Source organism: Manis pentadactyla, chromosome 8, assembly GCF_030020395.1.
Source record: "Manis pentadactyla isolate mManPen7 chromosome 8, mManPen7.hap1, whole genome shotgun sequence".
In the NCBI taxonomy this organism is placed as follows: Eukaryota; Metazoa; Chordata; class Mammalia; order Pholidota; family Manidae; genus Manis; species Manis pentadactyla.
The window spans coordinates 19,972,873-20,000,787 of NC_080026.1; the positions used below are offsets into that span (position 1 = coordinate 19,972,873).

The following is a 27,915-nucleotide window of genomic DNA, read 5'->3' on the forward strand; positions in this document are numbered from 1 at the left end:
TTAGAGTTGGCCCATAGGATGAATTCAAAGCTGAGTCAATAAATTAAATATTGGCAGAGTTATATCTGATATCTGCAAGACTTTCATTATTACCACACATTAATTACCACCAGAAGGCTTTCAACAAAGAGCTGGATCTGAAGAGTGAGGCTCTTTCCATGATCTGAGAGACAGGGAATACTAATGGATTCACAGGTGTGGATAAAGCTGCTTCAGGTTGAGAAGATGAAATATTCCAGGTGTTTTTACGTATTGCTCTCCATTTTAGAGTTCGTTTTACAGCATTGTCCTTACAGTATGCTAGTTATATAAGCAATTTCTGTCTTTAATAAAACTGACCTTTTTAAAAAAACAGTGCTAGTGATTTTTATTAAAATTTATTTTTGAAGGTTACTGGCACCTAGACAGATGACGTGAACTCCATCCTTGCCAAGCGTAAATCCTGTTATATGTCTGCCATTGGGCGAAAGACGTTATCATTTACCTAGATAAAAAAAGGCTGCACATAGTAAAGAGAGCCATTATTAAGATAAAAAAGATGTAGGGGCTTTAGATCATGACAGAAGAAAGAGGAAGGTGGGAGAAAGGGCTCTGAGGCATTTGGGTGAGAAGCTCAGGCGTTTTTGTTGAGCTCTTCCGGGACAACCATTTTGCTGGGTTCTGGAGGTAACAGTGGGACACATGATTAATGATCACTGGCCCTTTAGTAGTCACTGCTTAATCTGGTAGAGAAGGCAGACAAGCAAGCCTTTACAGTCATAGTTGCTATAGAAGTACTTGAGGTGGGATGGAGGAGTCCATTCTTACCTAGGATATGTTACTCATTTCCCAAGTATTAGCATAAATCCCATAGAAAATGATGTGGGCATGGGTCAAAGTTTCATTTACCTTATGGAGGAGTAAACCAGAAGACTGACAAAACTGATTCAGAAACATAAACAATTAAAAAGTCAGTAGAGAAAAGTATTTTAAAGAAGATGCCAAACTAGAAACAAAACTAACTGATGTATAAAACTCACTTGGGGGTGTTATTTGCTCTGCTAGACAGAAAAGAAAATAATCAGACTCTAGTTTTTTTCTAGGAGTTAAATGTCTTACTTTATAGAGCTGTAAAATGTCACTGCCTTAATCAGTTGTGATATTAAGTGAAACAAAGTTTCATTCCCCAAAAGAGATGACCTACAAGTGGGCTTAGTGGCTTGTGTCTAGCATGGCATTAAATGGTCACACAATTATTTTTTGCTTTATGTCTGTGTTTTGAGTAATTTTCTTTGACAAGAGGCAGGAGAAGCTTGCCAGAGGCGGAGAGTGACAGATGGGTATTAGCCCAGTGAAGGGATGAGGAGAGAGGGCAAGACAGCACAAGGTTTGGTGGAATAGATGCCCTATCTCAGAGCTGGCACCGACATGGTAGTCAAGCTACAAAACAAGGAGTCATTCTGGACTGCTGCCTTTTCTCCCCATATTTATGGCCACTACCTTAGATCAGGCCTATGCCATTACTTGCCTGGGTTAGTGGATTGAATAGCTTCCCCTCAAACATCACATCCACCTAGAACCTCAGAACGTGATCATATTTGGAAATAGGGTCTTTGCAGGTGCAATTAGTTAAGATTAGGTCATACTGGATTCAAGTGAGGCCTTCACCCAGTGGCTGGTGTCCTTAAAAGGAGAGGACACAGGGACTCAGAGGAGACAGGAAAAGAGGTCATGTGACAGTGGAGGCAGAAGGTAGAGATGCGGCTACAAAACAAGGAATGCCAAGGATGGCTGGGAACCACCAGGGACGGGAAGAGGGCAGGACGAATTCTTCCCGAGGGTCTTCAGGTGGAATATGATCCTGCCAAAACCTTGATTTTAGATTTCAGCCTGGGAGAGAATAAACTTCTGTTGTTTCAAGCCACCAACTTTGTGGTGATTTGCTACGGCAGCTGTAGGAAACGAGTACACATGGCTTTAAAAAAAAAATTCCTGGAAGCCTCTGATCCTCACCCTTGATTTTGTGTCTGGGCCCCTGTTGTATACCGTACACACCCCTCTCTTTTGTGATGGCATTTCACAGTACATTTTGTTTATTGGTTTCTTGTCTTCCACAATGTCTGCCATTGTCTCCTCGAGGACATGAATTTTGTCTTCTACTTTCTTGCCTGTTGATAACAGGGTGCCTGGCACACTGTAGGCATTCCACAAGTACCTGTGAAATACAGGAACAATTCTGTGCTCCTCACGGAATGTCATGCAAGTTTTTGCACTGAAATAAGCATCTTATAAATGTGTGTTCATTGGTCCAGGAATTTTCTTTTCATACAGTTTTCCCAGTTGTCAACGTCATAATACAAATATTAATCCTTTCCCTCTTATTTAAAATGTGTCCTTATTTCCTACTTTTTTATTTCTTCCAATGCAGGCAAGTCTGACAAGACACACTCAAGTAAAGACGTAACCGTCCCTTTCATATTTCAAGCCAGTAATTGCTCCTGGTAGGGAAGCAACCTGGAATGTTCCCTGAAAGTGTCTCAATCGTTGTCTTCATTTGCCCAGCTCCTGACTAAGTTTACTAGGGAGACAAAAAGTCTCTTGTGATTGAATTTGGTAGTTTGAAGATTTGTTGGGTCTTTCTACTTTTGTATCTGGTTATTGTCTGCTAGAGGAGGTCAATGAGAATTCTCAATGTCTATAGACAGCTTACCAATTAATGCTTGAAATATTAAAATACTTGATCTCTAGAAAATAATGTATAGCACGTGTGTGTTAAGACTCTTGTAGTGAACATATTTTTAGCAATGCTGAGACAAGCAATAGGAGTAGAATATGCCTCATTTTGATTTTCTATGCTATTTAATATTGGAAGAAATTAGTCTAACATTTTATTGATTCAGATGTTATAAGAATATTAAAAAGCAGGGATTTTGAGGGAGTGGGTGGGAAGAGGAACACAGAATATAAAAACTTTTGTTGTTGTTGAAGTCTGTTTAAAATATATGATTTCATAAAGGGAACAAAAAGATAAAATGTAAAAAGGGTAGCATGTTCAAGGGATGCATGTGAATGTTGGAAGGAACAATTGCTCCTGAGGAAGATAGATGTTTTTGGGCTAGTTGTCTAAAGTTTGTCACAAATGGACAGCTTACCCCCTTTTTCCTTCCTGGGAAGGTGCCTCTTTGCCTGAAAACCAAACAATTTCCTTCCCTGATTCTATAAATCACTCTGCATTTTGGATTCTGTCTCTATACCACCCCTTGGGTTCGTTTCCGTGTTTCCATTCTCTATGCCACTACTGTAAGTCACTCATACCCAAGTTGTTGCACTGTTCTCCTTCCTGGCCTTCCTGACCCACCCCTACCCACACCCATGCCCTCAGCTCATCCTATATGCCACCAGATTGACGTGGCTAATACGATTAATGGTATTTGGGAGGCCAAACAGTCTGGCTGGTGTTAATTGTCCTACCCTGAAGTTTCACTGCAACACTTAATCTTCTCCTTCCCCATTTACAGCATGTGTTTTCTGATAGGTACAGCCTACTCATGCTCATAAAAGATTAGTATTTTATCATATATTAACTAATATTTTCTGGGGTTTCTTTCGATGTTTAATTTTCAGATGTGAATAAGTTTCTTTTCCTTTTTTGTTGAAGCTAGTATCTCTTACTCAGAGGCAGTGCTGTGTATCAGAAGAACACCACTATGTGGCAGTCGTACAGCACAGAGCTCAAAAGGGTTTTATATCCTGATAGATCTATGAATTTTAGCAACATTACATTGACTTGTGTCTTTGGGCCTTCAGCTTACACATCTTTAAAATAGGAATAATGACTATGACCTCAGAAGATTTTGTGGTAAGATGAAGTCCTCAGCTCGGGGCTTGGCTCCTTACAGCTGATGGTATGTATTTTTATCATTCCTGTCAGTGCCCCAGTGCAGAGTAACTACAGTAAGATAATTTGAAAAGTATTCCTTATATTTACTTTTGCTTCAGGCCTTTATTTGTAATATGAGAAATATGGTGCAGAAGGCTGAGCTTGATGTTACAAAACATCTCTTATAAAATAGAATGCCCTCTGAAGTGGTCTCCCCATACAGACACAGGTAGAACGGAACCAGGGTTCACTGTTCCACAGCATCGTTTGAGGAGGGAATATCGGAATTATCTCTTGGTGTGTTTCATGCATGGGGCAGACAGAGTGGTTCCTGTCCAGGCTGATGACAGTAGGTGACTCTACCTCTTGATTCGAGCTCTGGCTTTATTTTGTTAGGAGACACTTGACTCCATGTAGCTTTCTACCTCCAGGAAGCCTTGGACCAGTTCAGATTAGATTCCTGTAATTTTCACACTCCCCTCTTGATTTTTTTTTTGCAGGGCCAGAAGGTTAATGGGGTGTACTTCTGCAGTTAGCTAGATGTCATAGATCAGCTGCACAGGAAAGTGCTTAAACCCTTTTAACTGAGTCTGTCACACTGAGGTATTCTTTTTTAAAGAATGTAATATTTAAAATATCAAAAAGTTTTATTTAAATATTTTAAATATTAAATAATTTATGTTAGATATTAAATAAATGATTTAAAAATATTTAAATGAATCACTCCAATGCTTATTTTTTCCCGTTGTGAGAAGGCCTTTCTTTCTGTCCTGGGGCCCTTTCTCCCCCACCCCCCCGCCTCTGACTCTCAATCCCGTTGGTACTTCCTCAGCAGAAGGGTCTGAAGGAAAGAAACTGGGTACACCTACCCAGTTTGCTATTGGAACCCATCCTGGGTAACAAGTTGCCTCAAGTGGTCTGTTATTTTAGTTTGTCAACCTAAATAAAGAGGTAAACTGAGGCAAGCTCAAATGACCAGGAATTGAATTTATTCGGGAATAGCAGAGGAATTGCAATTTGTGAAACACGTGCTGAAGGAGGCGGACCAGGTGAGTCGGCTGAGGGTTTGGGCATGGCTGATACATGGACAAGGAGTGCAAAGGGCGGGGAGGTCCAGCCAGCGACCAAGCAGAAGTTCCTCGGCTTGGGGATGAGGAGAGATTCTGAGCGGATGTTCCCTGGTTAGGAGATAAGTTTTGGTCTTCCGCAAATCAGGCACTTTTGGGAAACGAGCCTAGTAGGTCTGAGTTGTGCTCTCCGGAGGGCGCATGCGTAAGATTCTCTTTTTCGAATCTTCCGGTTCCACGTTCAGTTGAAATCCTTTCACAAGTGTGGTCCTCATAACCAAGGTGATCGACACCGGTCACCCTCCCTGATCTGGCAGTAGTTTCTGCAGGAGGAGAAAGAAGACTAACCCGTGTTACACTCAACAGTATTCATTCTGTGCAGAGGTAGGTCGGCCCCCAGTGATACGCGTCGTTAAGGGACAGAACTTTCTTCTTATGTATCGCGTCGCTTGTCATTACTCATACGTTCTGTGTTTGTGAATTCACTTACTCCATAAACTTTATAACCCCATTCCGAGACATGTGCAAAGGTAAAAAATTTGAGTCACCTCACAAGCATGTTTCCAGCCCAGGTGGACCAAGGTGACTGACCCTCTTTTTACAGCCCTCTCACTAGAAACACGTCCTTTCTGCAGTATTTAGTGCATGTTTTTCACAGTTCTGTGTTTTTTTGGGGGGTGGTTTTGTTACAAGGTGGTGGATTGTGGAATTCCTCAGTTCTTATGTTCTCCAAGGAAGGAATTCCGTGCAGACCGCGGATAGAGAGTTAGAGCGGCAGGAGGCCTTGACTTAGCGGCCCCGGCGGGAATCCGCGGCGTTGCGCCACATTCGCTGCCGGCTGTGTGTTCTCCCGGGTTCTTGTCCCTGCGGAAACAAAGAATTGAAAGGCTGGGACGCAATAGCAAAGCAGAGTGAAAGTTTTGTTTGAATACCCTTCAAGGGAGGGGCGGGCCGGGGTCGAGGCAGACAGAGGCCCGTACTTTTAGGGGCGGTGCCTCGTTGAATGACAGGATGAGGTCATTTGATAGACAGTTCTAGTTACACACTCACTTCTCTTGGTGTAATTGTCTTTTCCCAAAATGCACATAGAATGGGGGGGAGGGGGGTTGGAGGGAGGAGCAAAACCGCAATTTTTTTCAGTGAGATTATGATGAGATGCGTTTGGGTAGTTCTTAGTTTTGTTCGTCTGTGACCGCGTTGTGATCTGGTTGGGACCGGTTTGGCCTGGTCGCGATGGGCAAGGAGGTAATCTCCCTGCGAAGTTTTGTCTTCAAGTGGGACCCCCGAACTGGGCGGTTTTTCCTTGAACCTTGTCTTCCACTTCCGCGGCTGCTCATGTCTGGCTTTGTACGTATTTTGCTGTATAAAATGGCTCCTAGAGTGGCGCTGAAGGCTGTGATGTGCTTTCCTGAGAAGCACGTGGTGGTAAACTCCGTGCAGGCAAGGGTTAGGGTACAGTTGGACATGATTTCAATGTTAATGAATCAACAGTAGTTATTAAATAAGGTGCCTTTAAGCAAAAACACGCATAAAACAAGGTTACGTATTGGTGGGCTGACGAAATGTGACCAGAGGCTTATGGAAAAACCTAACCCTGGAGGTCCCCTTGGAGCTGTGGCTTAATGTTAGCTAATTCAGAGTTCATGGCAACTCTATCAGACAGAATTACTGGGAATAATGAAAATCAACGGCGGGGACAGCCATTTCCCTCATAAAATGCCCACTATGCTAGGGAGGATGAATCAGGGATTATCCTTCTATATAAGACCTTGTGGCGGACAGACTCTCCTAGTTTACAAGGGGTCATACCTGCCCCTCTTGCTGTCTAGTGGGCTGGTACCACTGGGGCTCTGTCTTCTTTGTCACTGCCACTAGCTGGGGTGGGGTGGTGGGGGCATGGTGTAGGGTGGGAGGGTGATCCAGAGAGGACAATGCAAGTTACTCTGGTCTCAGGCTGTGAGTATTTGAGATACTTCCAAAAGCTCCACTCCTGGGGTCTTTTTCTTTGGGCTCAGATACAGAGAACATTCCTCATTCTGGCTTCACAATGATTTGTAGTGGGAATACCTCCTGTCTTGCTCTCATCCCCCCAACATATAACTGCAAAAATAAAACAATCTGACATGGGTACATTTCCCAAGATCTGAGCTGTCCAGTTCTAGCCAAGGTCACCCTGACAGAGAGTGATGAAAACTCTAACAGCAGTTATCCGTAGGTCCTGTTCATATCATTCCTAGAATAAAATTTGAGGTTTCACTGGAGAGCAAGAAGCAAATCAATAGTGCCCACACAGTCAACTCAGGTTTGAGCTGGCCTGAAGATTGAATTCATGTTTAATCTAAATGGTATTGGATTTCGTTGTTGAACCTTAGCTTTTAGTGAAGAATTCAAAGGTGGCAGTGTTTTCCTAAATTTGGCTTTCTCTTGGCACCGTTGAAAAGGTTTCTCACAATGTGTAAGAGACATAGTCTTACATTAAGTTAGTGAGTAGCTAAGTTATTGTTACTGTGAAGATTTGCATGAAGGATTTTGGGGGTGTTCACCTGGTATTCAAGAGATGGGGTACAATTTACACCCTGCCTCTTTTTCCCTTTAATTCAGCTTTACTTCTTTTTTTCAGAAATACATTTAAAAAAAAAGGCCTGTGGCAGAGCAATGGCAATTTTAAAACATAAATAAATAAAAATGTCTTTCAAATTTACCTTTTGGCAGGAAATGCATGCATATCCATATAAGATGTGGATATTCAAGGCAAACAAGTCTCATTTAATTAGGTGCATTTTTTCTTGCTCTTTCTCTTTTTTATACCAATTATAACGCTATATAGTCAATTTTTTGAATATATTAATTTAGTATATGTTGATGGTACGTAATAGTGTCTGTGCTTCCCTTTTCTTGCCACCTGGTGCTGTGTCCCAGTCTTAAGGATGATAGAATCTGTGTGGATGGTTTCCTTTCATCCTCTCTCTGTCCTCTGTATCTTTCATCATCCTATGCAATGAGCAAACAAATTATAAGACATCGAATTGCTTTTAGAGAAACCCGGTCTACCCCCCACATATAGTAATGAATAAAATGTAACATTAGCAATTTGAAATAAAGAAGCTATTAAAATCAGAGGGGTATCTTAGAAACAGCAGCAAGACATTCCAGTCTAAATGATGGTAATGTTACTTTGAATGATGGACTCTGACATCTTCCATGATAGAAAATATGAGAAATTGATCCTATCTGGCGTTCAGTAACTGTTATCTTTCATAATTAAAAAGAAGAAAATAATTCCTTTCTTACTGTTGAGAAGTGTGATGTAAGAAACAGACAGCTGCAAGGTCCTGCAGCATGAAACTATTTGCATCAGGATTGTTTCTCTTTTTTCCTAATTGGTTTGCGTTCAGAAACAGTTACAACTTGTAGGCACTAGGGGGAGCCAGACCCCTTTCTGATGAATTCTTTGTCCTGAAGCTGGAGCACAGCTCTAGCCCATGTCTACATTGGCCTGGAAACGTTGGAATTCAGTGCTCATCTCAGTCCCCGGACATGATTCCATGTGTATCTGAAATTTAAAAACCACAGGTTTTAGAGAATCAACTGTTACTCATTAAGAGGGGCTTATGAGCTCTATTATCTAAATACAATTTGTGAACTTTGGATCCTGACCAGCCTTAAAAAAGATGTTTGTGGGACAAATAGGGAAATTTGAACAGGCAGTAAATATATATATATTTTTTTACTTTGTGTATTTTATTTTATTTTTTTTATTTTAATTTTTTATTAAGATACAATTGATATACACTCGTATGAAGGTTTCACATGAAAAAACAATGTGGTTACTACATTTACCCATATTATCAAGTCCCCCCAATACCCCAATGCAGTCACTGTCCATCAGTGTAGTAAGATGCCACAGATCCACTATGTGCCTTCTCTGTGCCACACTTTTCTCCCCGTGATCCCCCCCACCATGTGTACTAAACATAATACCCCCTCAGTCCCCTTCTCCCTCCCTCCCCACCCGCCCTCCCACACCCTCCCCTTTGGTAATCACTAGTTCCTTCTTGGAGTCTCTGAGTGTGCTGCTGTTTTGTTCCTTCAGTTTTGCCTAGTTGTTATACTCCACAAATGAGGGAAATTATTTGGCACTTGTCTTTCTCTGCAACAGGCACTAAATACTGAACTACTTTTAATTTTACTAGCTGTAGTAATGGTATCTTGGTAATGCTAAAAAACTTTTAAGTCCTATTAAAAATACATGTGGAATAATTTTTTGCATGAGATTATATGAGGTATATAATTCATTGTAAAATGCTCCACAATAAAGAAAATGTGTTCATGAATAGATGAAACAAGAGAGATAGCATCTTGATAATTGCTGGCACCGCTGTTCATTATACTATTTGTTCATTATACTACTTTTGTGATTATTTGAGATTTCCTATCAAAAGTAAAAATGAAAAACCATAGACATTATTTTCTCTCAGTTTGTATTTATGGTCTAGTTTATGATCATTCATGGCTGGTGTGTGTTTCTTAGTTTACAAACTCAGGTATACAAGAAAACATCACCTTTTCCCTTGAAAGGTAACAAAATATGCCACTCTAAAATGTGACAATAGGGGTTTAGGACAGTCTTCCATGTTCCAAAGTGGAAGTGGGCTACATACCCAGATGGACTTTGTCACCAGCTATCCTACCTCCCATCTTTCTTCTAAGGGCCCATTCATCCTTCCTGAAAATCACTTACTCTCTTCTAAGAGGCCTATATTTCCCTCCCCTTTCCCTATTAAGATGGTACTTAAGCCTGAATTCTAAGCCACTTATTTTCCTTTGGGTAGCTCTCATATATACATGAGGTATGTATGTCAATAAACTGTTATTCTGTTGTTAATCTATCTTTTTTTAAAAAAATTTTATTTTGGTATCATTAATCTACAATTACATGAAGGACATTATGTTCACTAGGCTCCCCCCCTCACCAAGTCCCCCCACATACCCATTCACAGTCACTGTCCATCAGCGTAGTAAGATGCTGTAGAATCACTACTTGTCTTCTCTGTGTTGCACAGCCTCCCCGTGCCCCCCCCACTATACATGTTAACCGTAGTGCCCCCTTTTTTTTCCCCGCCCTTATCCCTCCCTTCCCACCCATCCTCCCCAGTCCCTTTCCCTTTGGTAACTGTTAGTCCATTCTTGGGTTCTGTGCTTCTGCTGCTGTTTTGTTCCTTCAGTTTTCTTTTGTTCTTATACTCCACATATGAGTGAAATCATTTGGTACTTGTCTTTCTCCACCTGGCTTATTTCACTGAGCATAATACCCTCTAGCTCCATCCATGTTGTTGCAAATGGTAGGATCTGTTTTTTTCTTATAGCTGAGTAATACTCCATTGTGTATATGTACCACCTCTTCTTTATCCATTCATCTACTGATGGACACTTAGGTTGCTTCCATATCTTGGCTATTGTAAATAGTGCAACGATAAACATAGGGGTGCATCTGTCTTTTTCAAACTGGAGTGCTGCATTCTTAGGGTAAATTCCTAGAAGTGGAATTCCTGGGTCAAATGGTATTTCTATTTTGAGCATTTTGAGGAACCTTCATACTGCTTTCCACAATGGTTGAACTAATTTACATTCCCACCAGCAGTGTAGGAGGGTTCCCCTTTCTCCACAACCTTGCCAACATTTGTTGTTGCTTGTCTTTTGAATGGTAGCCATCCTTACAGGTGTGAGGTGATATCTCATTGTGGTTTTAATTTGCATTTCTCTGATGACAAGTGATGTGGAGCATCTTTTCATGTGTCTGTTGGCCATCTGAATTTCTTCTTTAGAAAACTGTTCAGCTTCTATGCCCATTTTTTAATTGGATTATTTGCTTTTTGTTTGTTGAGGTATGTGAGCTCTTTATATATTTTAGATGTCAACCCTTTGTCGGATCTGTCATTTATGAATATATTCTCCCATACTGTAGGATACCTTCTTGTTCTATTAATGGTGTCCTTTACTGTACAGAAGCTTTTCAGCTTGATATAGTCCCATTTGTTCATTTTTGCTTTTGTTTCCCTTGCCCGGGAGATATGTTCAAGAAGAGGTCACTCATGTTTATATCTAAGAGATTTTTGCCTATGTTTTTTTCTAAGAGTTTTATGGTTTCATGACTTACATTCAAGTCTTTGATCCATTTCGAATTTACTTTTGTGTATGGGGTTAGACAGTGATCCAGTTTCATTCTCTTACATGTAGCTGTCCAGTTTTGCCAGCACCATCTGTTGAAGAGACTGTCATTTCCCCATTGTATGTCCATGACCCCTTTATCGAATATTAGTTGACCATATATGTTTGGGTTAATGTTTGGAGTCTCTATTCTCTTCCATTGGTCTGTGGCTCTGTTCTTGTGCCAGTACCAAATTGTCTTGATTACTGTGGCTTTGTAGTAGAGCTTGAAGTTGGGGAGTGAGATCCCCCCACTTTATTCTTCCTTCTCAGGATTGCTTTAGCTATTCGGGGTCTTTGGTGTTTCCATATGAATTTTTGAACTATTTGTTCCAGTTCATTGAAGAATGCTGTTGGTAGTTTGATAGGGATTGCATCGAATCTGTATATTGCTTTGGGCAGAATGGCCATTTTGATGATATTAATTCTTCCTAGCCAGGAGCATGAGATGAGTTTCCATTTGTTAGTGACCTCTTTAATTTCTCTTAAGAGTATCTTATAGTTTTCAGAGTATAGGTCTTTCACTTCCTTGGTTAGGTTCATTCCTAGGTATTTTATTCTTTTTGATGCTATTCTGAATGGAATTGTCTTTCTGATTTCTCTTCCTGTTAGTTTATTGTTAGTGTATAGGAAAGCCACAGATTTCTGTGTGTTCATTTTGTATCCTGCAACCTCACTGTATTCCGATATTAGCTCTAGTAGTTTCGGAGTGGAGTCTTTAGGGTTTTTTATGTACAATATCATGTCATCTGCAAATAGTGACAGTTTAACTTCTTCTTTACCAATCTGGATTCCTTGTATTTCTTTGTTTTGTCTAATTGCCGTGGCTAGGGCCCCCAGTACTATGTTAAATAACAGTGGGGAGAGTGGGCATCCCTGTCTAGTTCCCGATCTCAGAGGAAAAGCTTTCAGCTTCTCGCTGTTCAATATAATGTTGGCTGTGGGTTTATGATATATGGCCTTTATTATGTTGAGGTACTTGCCCTCTATACACATTTTGCTGAGAGTTTTTATCATGAATGGATGTTGAATTTTGTCGAATGCTTTTTCAGCATCTATGGAGATGATCATGTAGTTTTTGTCTTTCTTTTTGTTGATGTGGTGGATGATGTTGATGGATTTTCAAATGTTGTACCATCCTTGCATTCCTGGGATGAATCCCACTTGGTCATGGTGTATGATCCTTTTGATGTATTTTTGAATTCGGTTTGGTAATATTTTGTTGAGTATTTTTGCATCTACGTTCATCAGGGATATTGGTCTGTAGTTTTCTTTTTTGGTGGGGTCTTTGCCTGGTTTTGGTATTAGGGTGATGTTGGCTTCCTAGAATGAGTTTGGGAGTATTCCCTCCTCTTCTATTTTTTGGAAAACTTTAAGGAGAATGGGTATTATGTCTTCTCTGTATGTCTCATAAAATTCCGAGGTAAATCCATCTTGGCCCGGGGGTTTTGTTCTTTGGTAGCTTTTTGATTACCACTTCAATTTCGTTGCTGGTAATTGGTCTGCTTAGATTTCCTGTTTCTTTCTGGGTCAGTCTTGGAAGGTTGTATTTTTCTAGGAAGTTGTCCATTTCTCCTAGGTTACCCAGCTTGTTAGCATATAGGTTTTCATAGTACTCTGTAATTATTCTTTGTATTTCTGTTGGGTCTGTCGTGATTTTTCCTTTCTCATTTCTGATTCTGTTGATGTATGTTGACTCTCTTTTCCTCTTAATAAGCCTGGCTAGAGGCTTATCTATTTTGTTTATTTTCTCGAAGAACCAGCTCTTGGTTTCATTGATTTTTGCTATTGTTTTATTCTTCTCAATTTTATTTATTTCTTCTCTGATCTTTATTATGTCACTCCTTCTGCTGACCTTAGGCCTCATTTGTTCTTCTTTTTCCAATTTTGATAATTGTGACATTAGACCATTCATTTGGGATTGTTCTTCCTTCTTTAAATATGCCTGGATTGTTATATACTTTCCTCTTAAGACTGCTTTTGCTGCGTCCCACAGTAGTTGGGGCTTTGTGTTGTTGTTGTCAATTGTTTCCATATATTGCTGGATCTCCATTTTAATTTAGTCATTGATCCATTGATTATTTAGGAGCGTGTTGTTGAACCTCCATGTGTTTGTGAGCCTTTTTGCTTTCTTTGTACAATTTATTTCTAGTTTTATGCCTTTGTTGTCTGAAAAGTTGGTTGGTAGGATTTCAATCTTTTGGAGTTTACTGAGGCTCTTTTTGTGGCCTAGTATGTGGTCTATTCTGGAGAATGTTCCATGTGCACTTGAGAAGAATGTGTATCCTGTTGCTTTTGGATGTAGAATTCTGTAGATGTCTATTAGGTCCATCTGTTCCAGTGTGTTGTTCAGTGCCTCTGTGTCTTTACTTATTTTCTGTCTGGTGGATCTGTCCTTTGGAGTGAGTGGTGTGTTGAAGTCTCCCAGAATGAATGCATTGCTTTCTCTTTCCTTCTTTAATTCTGTTAGTATTTGTTTCACATATGTTGGTGCTCCTGTATTGGGTGCGTATATATTTATAATGGTTATATCCTCTTGTTGGACAGAGCCCTTTATCATTATGTAATGTCCTTCTTTATCTTTTGTTACTTTCTTTATTTTGAAGTCTATTTTGTCTGAAACTAGTATTGCAACACCTGCTTTTTTCTCTCTGTTGTTTGCATGAAATATCTTTTTCCATCCCTTGACTTTAAGTCTGTGCATGTCTTTGGGTTTGAGGTGAGTCTCTTGTAAGCAGCATATGGATGAGTCTTGCTTTTTTATCCATTCTATTCCTCTGTGTCTTTGATTGGTGCATTCAGTCCATTTATATTTAGGGTGGTTATTGAAAGGTATATACTTATTGCCATTGCAGGCTTTAAGTTTGTGGTTACCAAAGGTTCAAGGTTAGCTTCTTTACTATCTTACTGTCTAATTTAACTCGCTTATTGAGCTATTATAAACATGGTCTGATGATTCTTTATTTCTCTCCCTTATTCCTCCTCCTCCATTCTTCATTTGTTGGGTGTTTTGTTCTGTGCTCTTTTTAGGAGTGCTCCCATCTAGAGCAGTCCCTGTAAGATGCCCTGTAGAAGTGGTTTGTGAGAGGCAAATTCCCTCAACTTTTGCTTGTCTGGGAATTGTTTAATCCCTCCTTCATATTTAAATGATAATCGTGCTGGATACAGTATTTTTGGTTCGAGGCCCTTCTGTTTCATTGCATTAAGTATATCATGCCATTCTCTTCTGGCCTGTAAGGTTTCTGTTGAAAAGTCTGATTATAGCCAGATGGGTTTTCCTTTGTAGGTGACCTTTTTTTCCTCTCTGGCTGCCTTTAATACTCTGTCCTTGTCTTTGATCTTTGCCATTTTAATTATTATGTGTCTTGGTGTTGCCCTCCTTGGATCCCTTGTCATGGGAGTTCTGTGTACCTCTGTGGTCTGAGAGGCCATTTCCTCCCCTAGTTTGGGGAAGTTTTCAGCAATTATTTCTTCAAAGACACTTTGTATCCCTTTTTCTCTCTCTTCTTCTTCTGGTACCCCTATAATGTGGATATTGTTCCATTAGTCACTCAGTTCTCTTAAAATTCTTTCATTCCTGGAGATCCTTTTATCTCTCTCTGCATCAGCTTCTCTGTGTTCCTGTTCTCTGTTTTCTAGTCCATTAATGGTCTCTTGCATCTCATCCATTCTGCTTTGAAGTCCTTCCAGAGATTGTTTTTTTCTGTATTCTCCCTCCTTAGTTCTTGCATATTTCTCTGCAAGTTCATCAGCATGGTTATGACTTTTGTTTTTGAATTCTTTTTCAGGAAGACTGGTTAAATCTATCTCCCCAGGTTCCTTCTCAGGGGAAGATGTAGAAGATGTTGAAGCTGTCTGGGTTAGTCTTGTCTGGATCAAATTTTTTTGCCTTTTCATGTTGATAGGTGCAGTGGTATGCTATTGACACATCTGTCAGCTGGGAGAGCTTAGACTTTTTCCACTAGCTCCTGGCCTTTCTTTACTGGGACAACTGCGACCCCTAGTGGCTTGTGTTGGGCAATTGCGTGTAGCCTGGGTCTCTGTATCTTGCCCGGCCGGTATGGAGGAAGCTCCCTTGCTGTGGGTGTAGCCAGCCTCAGGCTGCTGCTCTGCTATGGCGGGGCCCCGGAGGGGTAATGGACGGGGGGCTGTTTGGCTGTTTACCTCTGTGAGGGGTCTCAGAGCTGTTGTCCAGGGGGTTAGTGTGCCCGGAGTTCCCTGGAATTTCCAGCTGCTGGACCATGACCCGGGATGCTTCCGTCCAGTTGTGGGGTCCCTGTCCCTTTAAGACTTTCAAAAAGCACTTGCTTTTCTTTGTCCCAGAGTCGCTGGCTGTGGGACCCACTCACAGGTCTTACTGTTCTGCTTCCCTAGTTTCCAGCACCCCACGCACGCACTGTGTCTGCACTCTGGTCCGGATGGCTGGGGCTGGGTGCTCGGCAGTCCTGGGCTCCGTCTCCCTCCCGCTCTGCCTGCTCTTCTCCCGCCGGGAGCTGGGGTGAGGGGCCTCGGGTCCCGCGGGGCTGCGGCTTGTATCTTACCCCTTTCACCAGGCGCTGGGTTCTCGCAGGTGTGGATGTAGTCTGGCTGTTGTCCTGTGTCTTCTGGTCTCTCTTTTAGGGATAGTTGTATTTGTTGTATTTTCAAAAATATATATGTTTTTGGGAGGAGATTCCCACTGTCCTACTCATGCCACCATCTTGGCTCTGCCTCCTAATCTATCTTTTATTATAGGAGTCTCAGCTAAGAATTCAGAAGGGTACAGGTAAAATTAATTTTCTCCCCCTATACCCCCATAATTTAATTTATATTTTGAGTTTCTATTCTGCTAGATATCAGAAACTAAGTATTTAACTCAAGAGTAATCTCACATTGCACTGTGTCAAAAACTTGATTCAAGATAACCAGTCAGTTCTGGATTTTCTACCTCCATTTGCACAACAGGGTCTACCAGGAGAACGGCTTTGTGAGCCAGAACGTGGGAGGGGGGTGGTGGTGAGGTGCGGCTGGTCTCGGTTGTCACCTCTGTAATCAGACATCTAGAAAGACAACTTCAGTCTTCTCTCCTGTCAGTTTGTCTGCAGATGACAGCTGTGTTGCCCAACAGCCATCTCAAGGTCTCTCCTCAGGAGGGCCAGACCTCTCTTGGAATGGGGGAAACATTCATAGTTTTCCTATCCTACTCTGGCTTCTCCACTCTGCCTGCTTGGCCATTTCTGTTCCATTTCCTATGCCACGTTTGTCATGGAAGGCCTTGGAGGGCTTCTCTAGGGCACCTGGCACTTGCCCAGGCTCTACCTGGGGACAAAGGCATAGGAACTTTCTGCTTTCAAATCCCTTTACAAATGTTTGTAAAGGGGGCTTTGTGACATACTCAGAAGAGAGACACACACAAGCAGCCTTTTTAAGGAAATACCACAATATCCAACATCTCTCTCTCTCTAACGCCTGTGGTGTCTCTGTCTGGTCTAGTGGGTAGGCCTCGTACATAATCTTCTATAACGATTGCTAATGGCATAAACACACCCACAGTTTTCCAGAGCTGTGGATGCAGAAAAAGGTCAGGGTTAGCAGGGATCATGAAGAAACATTTTCATCAGTTTAATAAGATGTTATTTGCTGAGTAAATTCAAAACATCACTTGCTTCTTATATGGAATATAGAAATGAGCTAGGGAAGCAGTAGGTAAGTGGTAGTTAAGAATGTGTTCTGGGCTTATATAGACAGTGTTCTAATTCTGCCTCTTTTTTTTCAATAGGCATCAGATACAAATATGCTAAGGTTTTAATTATTTATTTATTTTGGTGTCATTAATCTACAGTTACATGAAGAACATTATGTTTTCTAGGCTCCCCCCTTCACCAAGTCCCCCCTGCATACCCCTTCACAGTCACTGTCCATCTGCATAGTAAGATGCTGTAAAATCACTACTTGTCTTCTCTGTGTTGCACAGCCCTCCCCGTGCCCCCCCCACACTATACATGATAATCGTAATACCCCCTTTCTTTTTCCCTGCCCTTATCCCTCCCTTCCCACCCATCCTCCCCAGTCCCTTTCCCTTTGGTAACTGTTAGTCCATTCTTGGGTTCTGTGATTCTGCTGCTGTTTTGTTCCTTCAGTTTTTCCTTTGTTCTTATACTCCACATATGAGTGAATTCATTTGGTACTTGTCTTTCTCCACCTAGCTTATTTCACTGAGCATAATACCCTCTAGCTCCATCCATGTTATGCTAAGGTTTTTGAAACCTCAATTTTCTTAAAAGCAGAGGCAGTAATATCTAGAAATGTTTTGGGGAGGGTTAAACAAGAATCTATAAAGGGAGTGCACAAAAAGAATTTGGCCTTTGGTATAAAACCAATAAATGGCAACCATTTTTATTAAGAATAACAAAAGCAGAGAAAGCTCCATAAGCAATTTTTGCATCTGGTTATTAGACCTTTTTTCTAGTACCTTCCAACTTATTAGATTAGGTCTTATAAGACCTTGCAGACGGCATAGACCGTGGGTGCAGCCCCAGGAAATTGAAACTATGACAACTTAGAAAACAGTCTCTCTTCGGTATCTACTCCTTGGTATATAGATCCTAAATTCTCTTGGTATTTAAGACACAACCCCTTAGCTTTCCTTACCAGTGTGGCCCATCCTTTTATGAGCTGTCAGTGGAAGGGAAGCAGATGAGAGGAGGAGTTCCAAGAATATAATATCACCATGGCCTTACGAAACAGGGGGAAAGACACCAGTTTATACTGGACAAAGCTCCAGATGTTTATTGCCGGGACCTTCTGCTCAGAGTGAAAAGAAAATCCAAACAAATACCATATCCCTCTTCTGCACTGTGAGAAAAAAGCAAAGTTATTTACTAAAGCTTTTTTCTCTCTTGTTCCCCATGCCTCTGCCTGCTCTACCCCTTCTCCCCCAACACGCACCCCATCGGATGGCTTTGGTATTCTGGATAGGAGAGTAAGATAAATTGCTGCTCTATTTTCTTGGGAGGTCTTGACTGTTGAACTGGCCTCTGATTCCTCTTTGCTCTCGGACATTGGATTTCCATGTCCTTGGTAGAGATGTTTAGCTTTGTAATTAGCCTCCTTCTAGAGGTACTATGGTGCTTGCTGGTAAGGTGCCAAGAACTGGCTTGGGGGAAGAAACTGCAGTCTCAGATATATACAGGCTCTCTATCAAATACAGTCTGTTAATTTTATGCACCCAGAGTATTACATTGAGTTTTAATGCTTTACTCTTTTAAGTTGGTTCTGTGAAAACATATGATTCATATTCAGAAATCAATTGATCTTATACTACTATTTAACACAAAGCTCTCAGACTCAGGATGTTATAAAAGTGTCCTTAGTAGGTACTTTAACTTTCGATGCTATGACCCCTGTGATAGGTCCTGCCAGATAATACAGGCAAGCTCTTTATCATAATCATATCTGTAAAGTTTTGCCATGTAAAATAACATATTCACAAGTTTTGGAGATGAGGATGTGGATATCTTTGGAAGCAATTATTCTCCCAACACAGTGTATCCCCCAAAGAATTTCTTATGTCCCACATGTAAAATACATTTACCTCCATCCCAACATCTCCAAAAGTATCAACTCATTAGAATCATTAGTATCATTAGTATCAACTTAACTCCAAGTCTAAAAATCTCATCAACTCAAAAGCCCCAAGTCTCATGGGTAAGGCTCTGGGTAATTTTCAGACACAACTTCCATCTGTGAACATCTCTAGGGGACTGATACTTTGCCTATCATAGTATCCCAGCTGTCTCAGGTTAGGTCTTCTGGAATCAGACACTCTTAAGTCAGTAAGGGTTATGAAAATACGTTAGGGATTAATGTCAGAAGAATGAAGCAAGAATGGGCAGAGGGAAGAGTTGGACTTTGATGCAGCTTGTTAAAACCTTGTTTTACCAAGGCCAACTGCTGTTAGAGCTGTCCTGTGTGGGGCCAAATGGGTCAAGCATTTATGCTCCCACCTTGTTCCATTACTGAATAGGTGAGGCAGATTTCTGCAGCTGAGGAGGCAGACTTTGACATAGTCAACAGTTGGAGGCTGTCTGCTGATCACAAGCCAAGAGAAAGTTCTTCCTTGAAGGGTGATCTGGATTGCACTTAACTGGATCATAGCAAATGTGAGAAAGATTGGAAGGCAGACGTATAGTTTTTGCAGCTTTTGAATGTTAAGTTGGAAGCTTCTTCTGGACCAACTCTCAAGTCCCAGGACTGTGGTGGTAAAACTGCCATGGTATTTAGAGCAGCCGATTCATTTAGGAAAAAGCTCAGATGGGTTCCAGGGACCAATGGCTCTCATGGAAGTTTCTCTTTATGCTTTGGTCCTTCCTCCTGAAGTTAGGTCATTGGGGAGAGTCTAGTTTATTCAAGACCCAGTCACAACTATCTGTCTCCATGCTTATAATCATCACTGTTATCATCAAATTTCATATTGCTATAATTTATTGAGCATTTATGCTGTACAAAGTACTGTGCTAAGTATTTTACATATGACATCTCATTTAATCATTCCAGTATGCCTAGAAACTGTAAAGGAAGTAGGTGTGGTAAAGGAGCATGAAAAGGTTTAATTCTGTGCCTGATGATCCTTCTTGAGATGTTATGTCACAGCTTAGCAATAATAGCAATAATAGAACTTCTGGTCAGCATTTTCTTTTGCCCAAGTCCTGACATATAACCACAGCATGTTACATCATGGGGTGGGGTCAGTGAGGTCAGTTGTTGTGAGTTCAAGAACAATTAGCTACCTTGCTATTTAAACAATTGACACTATCCTGGTTAAGTTCTGGTTTTCTCTAGAAGGTGCTGAATTGTCTCATCCTTTTAAAATCTAGATTTGGCTGCCTTTCTTGGTGGGGTTGAGGTCTAATGGGAGGGCAGATTTGTCATGCTATTTGTATCATTAAAGTCTGATTACATACTAAAAGTGATAGGTAAGACTATCATTCTAGGAGCTGTAACAAATTTTCTCTGATGCTTTGAAATTTCTTTGTATATTTTCTCTTATGTTCAGTGTTTATGGTGATCAGAAAAGCAAATCATATGTGTCACATTATATATAAAGGTATTTGCAAACATGCTCACAGTTCATGTATGGTATAGTGTCTTTTTTTTTAAGTTTTGGGCTCAGCTATGAAAATCTGTTCCACTCTTGTGGTTTCGTGTAAATATAATTTTGACTCTTTTTAGACTATCTGTGAAAGACAAATTCTCTCATTTGGTAATTTTGGACTTACATTTTTAGGTCACATGTTTGAAGTCTCTTGCATGATTATAGATTGCATGCATTTCTCCTCAGTGCTAGACTTTTCTGAATTCTCTAAAATAATCTATAACTTCCCAAAGTATATTCATGTAAACACAATTTTTAATTCTAAATGTTTATAGACTTCTAGTTGTTTTTTAATCAGGATTTTGAGTTTTCTGGTAATAAGGAAGCTTGAGATAGCAGCTTTCTTATAGAAATAGAGTTCTCTGGATAAATAATGAGTGCAGTCCTTGAGAGAAAAGGTAGCCAAAAATAACGTATGTTTGGTGGGACAAGACCTTACAATTCTCAGTGGGTCTCCTCTGCAGTACATAGCAAAAAAACCTTGTAACTGCCCTTTCTAAGTTCATGCTTTCATCCTATGTATCCTGTATTAGTTTCGTATTGCTGCTGTAACAATAAAAGTAACAAAGATGTATTTCAGTTGTAGACAAAATGTGTCTTACAGGGCTAAAATCAAAGCCTTGGCAGAGCTGATTCCTCCTGCACCATCTAGGGGAGAATCCCTTCCTTGCCATTTCCAGCTTCTAGAGACGTCCTGCTTTCCTTGAGCCTTGGTGCCATATCAGTGTGGCCACTGCTTCTTTGTTGTATCTGTTTCTCTGGCTCAGACCCTCTTGACTTCTTATAAGGACTCCTGTGATCACATGGGCCCAGGTGGATTATTCAGGAAAGTCTCCACACCTCGAGTTCCTGAGCATAATCACATATGCCAAGGCCCTTTTGTAGTGTATGGTACCATATTCACAGGGATGAGGACATGGACTTTGTTGGTGGGCCGCTATTCAACTTACCACATACCCATTCATATTGTGCCTCCCAACTCTATGAAAATGGCTCCAGTTAGACATTCTGTTGCTTCCTACTTCTTCCCACATCCCACATCAAATCTCTATTTCTGTTAATGCTGTTGAGAAGCTTCCATATTTGGTCCCATCTATTCTTTCTAATTTTAGCCTTCACTTCTTTCGTGCATGTAACCTCTGTCATGATCAGGCTGCTCTTCACTGTGTTTAGATAAACTTCAGTGCCCTTGTTTGCATTGGCTCTCTCACTGGGAATGCCTGCTCTTCAGTCCATCTCAATCCTGCTCATTATTCAAGGTTCACACTCAAATTTTGCTTCTTATTTGAGACTTCCCCCGATGACCCCACTTTCTTTGGTTTGTTTCTTCATGATCTAAAGCATTTGTGGGTTTTGCACACAACTTCTCTATTTTTATATATACAAAATCAGTCTTTGATGCTACTTCACTTGCATTTTCCTTTTGTCATTTTGATTATAAACTCTCTGAAAGTAGAAAAAACACCGTGTTTGTTTTTGCATATTAAATCACTCAGCATGGTGCTGAGCGCATGGTAATGGGAAATAGATATTCACTCACTGCCTTGTTTGGAGTTCTCTTTCGGTAGGTTCAGAACTTTCAGAAGCTTCCATTTAGAATATAATAAAATAGAGCTCAACTTGATATCTACTGTATAAACAACAGAGGATTCTGTAGGGCCTGTTCTGGAATCTGCTGTAAAGCTATTTTCTTTCACTTGCATTTTAAGACCTGTGCTTTATAATCTTTATAACCAGATTTTCTCAACATTGTGATAAAAGCTAACTGGCATACTCTGCCCCAAAGTGGTGTAGCTTTGTGTTTGTATTATTGTGATGCCCTTCTGGTTTATGGGAGACGCTGTTGCCTCTCCTGAACATATGGTTGGCATCCTGACACCAGAAATTGTTACATGGGCCTTAGAGTGAGCCTTTTGTGCAAGCTGAGGTTTGGAGGCTTGAATGCAAGAGTGTTTGAGAAAGATACCTTTCTTAACTTAAAACAGTAGACCATGTGGCTTTTTTTGTGTTCACTTGCTAGTAATTAGTGCGTTAGGTAGAATTTTGCCCAAGACTTTTCATTATAATAGTCCATCCAGAAGGAAATTGTGGAGCAGGAGAAAATGCTCCCCTTTACTTCTGTGTGTGGAGTTTATCAAGGAGGCTTTTCTTGTTTACCAGAAGAACCTTATGAGTGCTGAATGACCAGTTTGACTTAGGTTGGTTTGCAATAAATAACCCACGGGGAAGATATTAATATTGCCTACATTTCTTAGATGAGTATACCAAGGCATATGCAATTAAATGACTGGGCAGTGGTGGAGATAAGATTTAAATCTAGGCAGTCTGAATTTAAGGTATTTACTTTTATCTTTATAAAATAGCTAAATAGCTGGGATATGCTTATATTCACCTTGGGTAATTGGCAGGCCTGACACATGAATATAAACTGGCATATAGACTAGGACAAGAAACTGTTTAAACACTTGAAAATGTTGAAATAAAAATGGCTTCTGTTCTGGACTAGTAATCATATATATATATATATATTTTTTTTTTTATTAAGGTATTATTCATACATACTCTTATGAAGGTTTCACGTGAAAAACAATGTGGTTACTACATTTACCCACATTATCAAGTCCCCACCCACACCCCAATGCAGTCACTGTCCATCAGTGCAGCAAGATGCCACAGATCCACTATGTGCCTTCTCTGTGCTACACTGTTCTCCCCGTGATCCCCACCACCACCACGTGTACTAAACATAATACCCCTCAGTCCCCTTCTCCCTCCCTCCCCACCTGCCCTCCCACACCCCTCCCCTTTGGTTACCACTAGTTCCTTCTTGGAGTCTGAGTCTGCTGCTATTTTGTTCCTTCAGTTTTGCTTCATTGTTATACTTCACAAGTGAGGGAAATCATTTGGCATTTGCCTTTCTCTGCCTGGCTTATTTCACTGGACTAGTAATATTTAAAGCGATACATCTTTTGCACATTAAGTAGACCTCTTTTGTCTCTTGATTCTGTTGTTATGGAAGAGCAATTAAGAAGGAAGTTATTTACATGGTAATTGATTCCTGAATATATAAATCATGTATATAGAGCATATGTACATGGCATGAATGTATGTGGAATATACATATATATATATATTTCATAAAGCTGGTTTGATTCATTTCAATCAATTCATTTTTCTCTATCTTAAAGTCTCAAATTTGTAAGTGCTTCACATATATTTTAGCCAGAAAAATGTAGGCCTTTTAAGAATATAAATATTAACTATATTAAAATGAAACTTTGTTTCTACATTTGTACTGATTGTGATGGATATTAAGTATTAATTGATTTTAACAAAATCCATTTACATTGGAGTATTGAAGTATCGTTTTCAGTAAAATTTATGAAACATAAGATAGCAAAATAAAGAATTTGGTTTCTAGGAGTAACCACTGATGTTTGATTTATGCACAGTGAACAAAATGATACAGATAACTATCACTGTAGATTATGGAAGATTAGAATAATAAAAAACTACATTTTAGAAAGAGTGTGACAATGCAAACTGTCTTTTAATTTTTCTTACTAGCTGGTAAACTCATCTCAGCTAGGCAGCATCTTTAATCATCATCAAATAAATGTTACTCATCTTGAAGCACAGTTCATAGGGTTTGCCTATGTGCAAGCAACCCCATTGCAAACCAATGCCTATATTATTTATAATGTTTGCTTTTATTCCTTTTAATACATGGTTCATGTTTGAAACTATATTTTTTATGTTTTAAGAATTCCAATATGTCTGAGGTATGTTTGCAGGCTGTTAGTTCACTTAGTATTTTATGGTTCTGTTCCAGCAGTTTTTAAGAATTATAGTGTGTATTACTGCTTTGCTCTCTGGGTTCTCCCCAAACACATTTAATGGACACTGTCATACAGCTTATTTTTCTATGTGCAGGTGACTCTGAACATCACTCCAATTTGATAGGAGTCTTACCAGGTCTTTTGCTTGATATAGTAATAGAAAACCAGATGGAAATTTAATTATTTACATAATGTAGAGAATAAGAAACAGGGACTGATATAAAGAGACAAAGTAATAGTAATAATAAAAATAATAATTAATCCCCAAGTTGGCTGATCTCCTCACTTTCTTAGTGGTACCTCTCAACTAACAGAAATTGTAAAGTTACATGAAGTATAGTTTCTTGACCTTTTCCTTTACACTTAGTGCTTTTTGTGTTCCTTTGAAAAAATCTTTGCCTGATTTACCATCAGGAACATATTTTCCTATTGATCTTCTGGGAGGTTTAGTGCTTTGCCTTTCACAGTTAGGTCTGTGATTCATGTGGAATGGATGTTGATATATATGGTGTGAGGTAGAGATCAACATCTCCCTCTACTCCACACACATTGGTCTAGAACCATTTACAGATAAGGTCACTTTTTTTCCACAACGTTACAGTGACGTCTTTATCATAAATTGGATGATGGTAAGTGTCTAGGTCTATCTCTGGGTTCAATTTTTTCCATTGGTCTACTTGTCTATATTGCTCCAATAGTGTATTTTATTTCTGTAGCTTTGTAATATTCTAATTTTGACATTTGGTAGTGAAATCCTTCAACTTTTTGTTTTTGCTTTTTGAGAGTTTTCTGGAAAATTTTCTGCCTTTGTTTTAGGTGACTATAACTCCTCCATTTTCCTAATTTTTAAATTTCTCGCTTTCATTCCAAAGATATTATTGTAAAATTGCACACTACCAAAGACAAAGAGAAAAATCTGCAAAGTAAGGTGAAAGGAAATGATTGTTTACCAAGGGACAATAGACAGACTGACAGCAGATTTCACATTACCAAAAATAGAAGCCAAAAGGGGAGAAACAATGTGCAGAGAGTGCTAAGAGAAATTACTAACCCAGAATTCTATATCAAGCTAAACTTTTATTTGAGTGAGCATGGAGTAAAGATATTTTCAAAGAAAGACTCAGATAATTTAATTCTCTTATAATGTCACTAAGAATTACTAAATGATGTATGTTCTAAGAAGAGAGAATGTAGAATAAAACAATATCAGGAGCATAAGGAAGAGATATAACTAATAATGCTGGAGAGATTTAGCAAGTTTAGGAGACTATAATAACAATTTTCTGCCAATGCACTTGAAATGGTATATTAAAGGAACAATTTTCTAAAAAAAATAAACACTTTCATGGATTAAGGAGACCAAGATTCATGAGTAACATGGAGTAAAATAAAATCATCCCATATAAAAAAGTACAAAATACAGGCTCTGATTGTTTAAGAGTGAATGCTAACCACCCTCAATAAGCAGATTAATTGAGTAAAAATTATTGCAAGGAATAAAAAAGAATTTTCCACTCTCAAACTCATTTTATGATACTTGTGTAAATTTGATTACAAAATAAAATGCACTAGGACAACACAAGAAAATTATCACCATAAATATAAAAATGCTAAATATCAGCAAACAAAATTCGCAATTGCTTATTATGATCAAATGCACCTGTCTAAGTGGATTTTACTCCAAGAATAAAAGACATTAACATTAGATAAAATGTAATTGCAACCCAGGAGCTCTTCCTAAGATGAAAAAGATTACGTGTCAAACTCAGCACAAATACCATGCTTAGTAGCGATATCTTTGAAAAGAAAACAGACTGCATTCTGCTTGGCAGACATGTTGTTTATGTGAGGTTTATTTAGGATGATTGGGGAATGTTCTTTTTTGTATCTTGAAGAACTATACATATGAAAACTTTTATACTAAATGGTAACCTGCAGTTTATGTCAGAAGAGCTGTGATCTACAAATAGTTTATTCTTAGGTGTCAAAACAGTTCATTTAAGCACTTCCAGATATCAGTGCTATGTGTTTGATTTTGACATTTAGACAAAGACAGGCTGCTTATATTTTAGAGCATTCCAACCTAAACTCATCCTTTAATCTGGTTGTATATATACATTTCATATAAGATCTTATCCATATGTAAATAAAATACAAAGACATGGGAAAAATCCATAACAGAGTATTGCTATTAATTTATGTAATAAGATAACATGACTGCCATATAAACATTATCCTGAGACTCTTGTTGTTGCATGCCATAAGAAAGAAATATAACAGGTATCTGGATTGGAAAGTAAGAAACAAAATGCTGGTCATTCATAGGGTATGTGGCTGTCTTTGCAGACAATCCAAGAGAACTAGAACCAATAAGAAAATTCAGTAAGTTACTAGATACAATAAAATTATAAAACAGCTCATGACATTTTATTCAGAGACAAAAAGCAATTAGAAAAGAGATCTTACAAACAATGGCAATAAAAATGATAAGGAACATAGGAATAAATTTAACAAAAGATACACAAGATCTTCTAAAATTATAAAACTTTATTGAAGAATATGAAAGAAGATCTAAATAAATGAGAAGCGTTCTCTTTTTATAGATGGGATTACACAATACCATGTAGGAACTGCCCCCAAATAAATCCATAAACAATGGAATTCAAATGAAAATATTGATCATGGTTTTTCCATGAAACCATGAAACTTGGGATCCTAAGTCAAGAAAAACTTGAAGAATAAGGAAGGAAGTCTTGCTAGTAATTAATTTAAATATACTTTAAAATATAGTAATTAAAACAAATTACTAGTGCAGGAATAGATAGACCTTTGGGACAAAATTAAAAGCCTGGAAATAAGTTGCATAAATATGGAAATGGTGTATTTATTCAGTCAATACTTATTACCACTCTCCTTTGTGCCAGTGGGGGCTCTTCAGGTTATCTTCCAGGTTCTACTGACATGATCCTAGTAGTTACTGAAAGCTTTCTTACTACTGATATGATAAAATTTTCCAGACTCACCAGGTGTATTTTCTGTTCCTAACCTGGAATCAGCCATTTTTCCAGGAAGCCTTGATTTCTTTTATGAGAATAGGATTTTAAGACCACATCCATGTGTTAGCAATGCTCATTATTACTGGGTTGGACAGTGTTTGTAGGGTTTTTTGTTAACAGAGCAAAAAAATTAAATTTCTATTATATATATGCACACACACAAACATACAATAGATACACATAATATTGTATATATCACATATTAATATATTATGATAAACACAATATATTAATATACATTATTTAAGTTAATGTATATTAATGTAGTTGAGTATATATGTTTAAAGATAAAAAACTTAGTATGAGTTCATCTGATACTTCCAATTCAAATTGAACATTTTGAATTATGTTCTCATATATTAAATCTATATCTCCAATGATATTGGGAGTTACTGTTGTCAAGGACATGAGGGATGAGAAAACTACATTGTCCTATCTTTCATAGTTGGTTTTATCTTCTCTTACACACAGAGTCATCTCAGAATAATAATACTAACATGACCACTGCCAGTATGATCACTGAAGACACTGAGCTTTGCTGTAATATTGTGTGTGGCTTTTGGGATTTGTTATGTAGTTGCTTTGTCTGTTTTTATGTGGGGATTTTGGGGGGATTTAAATCTATGGTGTTGCTTCCATAGCAACATATGTCAGCTCAGAATCCTTTTTGAAAAGTACTGAAACTTTCTTCCTTGGATAATTAAAAATATATAGAGTAATCCAACTGGCTAATGATTATTTATTTCACTGTAGG

The 27,915-nt window shown here is 39.0% G+C and overlaps 1 long non-coding RNA gene across 1 annotated transcript in view; it reads left to right on the plus strand.

Annotated features, from left to right (window-relative positions):
• Window positions 1-5,171: 5,171 nt before the first annotated feature.
• LOC130684538 (uncharacterized) overlaps window positions 5,172-27,915 on the plus strand; it is a 292,717-nt gene continuing 269,973 nt past the window's right edge. The window contains exon 1 of the long non-coding RNA XR_008998822.1: window positions 5,172-5,310. This is a non-coding gene — a long non-coding RNA (uncharacterized LOC130684538). The remainder of the gene's footprint in view (window positions 5,311-27,915) is intronic.